The sequence below is a fragment of the Durio zibethinus genome, chromosome 11, assembly GCF_047325235.1.
Source record: "Durio zibethinus cultivar Kanyao isolate XHJ-2024 chromosome 11, ASM4732523v1, whole genome shotgun sequence".
NCBI lineage: Eukaryota > Viridiplantae > Streptophyta > Magnoliopsida > Malvales > Malvaceae > Durio > Durio zibethinus.
The window spans coordinates 11,118,532-11,122,318 of record NC_143172.1 but is presented as its reverse complement, the minus strand read 5'-3'; the positions used below and the strand labels follow the sequence as shown (position 1 = coordinate 11,122,318).

Here is a 3,787-nt window from a genome sequence, read left to right as displayed (position 1 = left end):
CCCCTATGGGGGAAGTAGGTATGTGTGATGGGCCTATCATTGCATCCATCTACGGTAACATCCCTAGAGCAAAATCTAGGTGGTGCATGACTTTTGGCCATTTTGTCTGGTGACTGGTTGCTTTGGTGACCCATCGACACCCATGGCCTCAATCAGTTGGTGTGCATATGGAAAAGGGTCTTGGTTGTGCCAACCTCAAGCCTGTGCTTACGGTTGATGCTACCCTAAAGCCTAGACCAATTCTCTAAATCAGGCAGTGGCTTCACGGGTTGGTGCAAGCAGAAGCTACAATTATTAGCTTGGCCTAGCCAAATCTCTCAGGTATTTGGTTTGTCTTGTAAACCTTTCTTGTCAACCACAAAAGTGCCTTGGCCTGGCCAAGCCCATGCACGCAATCGAGGCTACCCAAGACCCTAGGAACAAGTCCATTAATTAAGCAACATCCCTCTAAGGTGGTGACAGTAGAGTTTACGTGTGTAGTCCCGACTACACTAAACATTGGTGGTGTCATGCTATTGTTGTCTATTGGATGGTAAGGGCAATTTCATGGCCTTTGCTTATGTTTATACCATGCTAAGTGTTTGTGGTGTGGCCTCATACATCATTTTCTTCATTCACTCATCGAGTAATCGATCAGGTGCATTATAGACCAGTGTGCATGGATGCTACCACTTGTATGTAATGGGCATATGAGTGGTGCTATGGTTGTGTATGTTGGCAAGCTATATGCTTGATGCATTGAACTGTCAACCTATCATCCTCTTCAATCTCTTCTTATGTGGTCATTGTACCCTAGGGGTGCAATTGGGATCTTATGTTACATATTGAAATCAATAGAAGCCAGATGTCTTACCATTCTGCATCTATCTTGTGACCTTAGGGGCTACAGTCAGACCTTAATCGTGCCCCATGTCCTAAGTATGCCAGTTAAACCTCCATGGCCATATCGGTGCACCTATGTTCGATCATGCTTTTAGATGCGAAACATTATGTGGGCCCAAGCTCTCGACCCTTGTTCATCCAATGCCATGCATTTCATATGCTCGACACTTATGCTTACAATTATTGCAATTGCAGTTCTTGGTCTTCAATAAGGAATTCCTAGTAAGCGTTAGTCAGTAGCTTATGTTGACTATGTCTTTGCCTTATGTACACGTTGCCTGTTGCTTCTAATGATTGAATAGTCTGGTAAAGTGTTCAGATGAAGGCAACATGGATGGTTTGCTACCCACGATGTCGCAAGAAGTCCACTAGACCTCATAATTTAAAGAAAAGAGAAGTCAAAACAAGGTTTCTGTAGGTGAACCTACAAAATGATCAACAAATGACCCATCAACATGTTAACAAAACACTAAGAGAGAGAGGGTACTTTCATGCCCCAAGCTCTTCTTGACCTCGAGCAGGCATGACGATCACTTCATTCTACCTCCCAAGTGGGCAAAACAATCAGCATCATCACCCATGGCTGAATAATAAACCCATGGTGCCAATTGTACCAAGGAACCATAATGAAAAATAGTTTGTGCACCATTGCCATCCTATTCATGGTGCATGCACTTGCGACATTGTGACTCATTTTTTTATGAAAAACCAAAATGACTCTTGGTAATAGATATCTCAGCTCCGGCATCGATGATGAAAGTAGAGAAATGTAATACTTGGTGTGAATTATAGAATCCCATGAACCATCAAGTCTTTGAACACAAGTTATGCTCTAAGCCATTAGGCGAAAGGAACGCCTGCACAAGTGTCATGCATTGTCACCCTTTCCAAACCCCCACCCACCCATACATTACTTGAGCTATGCCCGTGGTGAAAGTGAATCATCGCATGTTGGTCAGGGGATAGACTAGGAATGGCTCCCTCGAGGGGCTTCCATGGACAATGAACAATCGATTTTGAAGTGGTATAGATAAAGGGAATCTAACTATTTAATTAAAACAAAGCATTGTGATGGTCCCTACAGATGCTCATGCCATGTGATTTTTGCCCAACGCTCTAAATGTTAAAGCGAAGAAATTCAAACAAATGCAGGTAAATGACAAGAGTAACTATGACTCTTTTAAGGTAGCTAAATGCCTCATCATCTAATTAGAGATGCACATGAATGGATTAACAATATTCCCACTATCCCTATCTATTATCCAGTGAAAACATAGCCAAGAGAATGAGCTTGGTGGAATTAGTAAGGAAAGAATACCCTGTTAAGCTTGACTCTAGTCCAACTTTGTGAAATGACTTGATAGGTGTAGGATAAGTGAGACCGCTAAGGCAAAATTGAAATACCACTACTTTTAATGATATTTACTTATTCCATGAATCAAAGAGCAGTACAACCCCATCTTTTGGACCCAAGGTTGACCTTAGTCAATCAATCTAGCTAGAAGACATTGTCAAGTGAAGAGTTTGGCTAGGGTGGCACATTTGTTTAAAGATAACATAAGTGTCTAAGATGAGCTCAAAGAGAACAAAAATCTCATGTGGAACAAAAGGGTAAAAGCTCATTTGATTATGATTTATAGTATGAATACGAACCATGAAAGTGTGGCCTATCAATCCTTTAGACCTTCAAAATTTGAAGTGAGAGGTGTTAAAAAAGTTACCACAGTGATAACTGGCTTGTTACAACCAACTGTTCATAGCAATGTTAGTTTCTAATCCTTCGATGTCAGCTTTTCCTATCATTATGAAGTAGAATTAACCAAGTATTAGATTGTTCACCCACCACTAGGAAACATGGGCTGGGTTTAAACTATCATGAGATAGGTTAGTTTTACCCTACTGATGGTAGTGTCGTAATAGTAATTCAACCTAGTGTGACAGGAGCCGTTGATTCACACAATTGGTCATCATGCTTGGTTGAAAAGCCAGTGGCATAATGCTACCATGTGTTGCATTATGATTGAACATCTTTAAGTCAGAATTCTAGCTAGAAGTGATGCACACCATTGCCACTTGATTTCCAACTCACATTAGGGGCCCAAGGCCCCTAAGGGCACATGTCAAAAATGTAGCCCTAGCAACAAACAAGCCATGCGAGCCTCTTTATAGTTCAATTCCCACTAAGTAGTAGGTAGAATCTTTGTAGACAACTTAAAAATGTGATGGGGTATTGTAAGTGGTAGACTAGCCTTACTGCCATGATCCACTAAGAATTAACCCTTTGTCACTTCAATTCGTCTCTCCCCCCTCTATACCTACCAAAGCCCTCTTACTTTATATTTTTACACTACACCCCTCTAGGGTTGGGGTTGAATGGTGTTCTCTGTTACAACTGATTCACCTAGGTGATGACATCCCTCCCTTAGGTTTCCAAGTAAATGACAACTGAATGCCCTTGATATTCATCATAGGGACAAGCTTGCCCTCAGCAGAGGCACTTGGCTCAAACTCCTCTTACCCTTACAAGCTGGCCCCTAGTATATGACGGTTGTTGCCTCTGACACCATCGCTAGATGTTGGCTCACTGTTGCCTCAAACACCATCAATGGATGCTACCCCTTTGGTATGGGCAAGATGTTACCTTAGACACCATCACCAAATGCTGGCACTTGGCATAGGCACTTACCTCGACCACCGTTAGTGCAAGTAGGCCTTTGCACAGGTTGTTGCCATAGAAACGTCTTTGGTAGATGTCGATACTTGGTGTAGGTTGTTGCCTCGAATACCCCTCTGGTAGATGCTGGCTCTTGGTGCTGTATGTGTACTATGACCCTACCACCCAAAATAATTGTCTACCCTTCAATTGCCATCGACACCAAATGATGTTCAGTGCATGTGTCACCAA

The 3,787-nt window shown here is 42.2% G+C and overlaps 1 pseudogene; it reads left to right on the top strand.

Annotated features, from left to right (window-relative positions):
• Window positions 1–2,179: 2,179 nt before the first annotated feature.
• Window positions 2,180–3,178, top strand: LOC149516102 (25S ribosomal RNA; annotated as a pseudogene; the record flags this gene model as incomplete).
• Window positions 3,179–3,787: the final 609 nt, after the last annotated feature.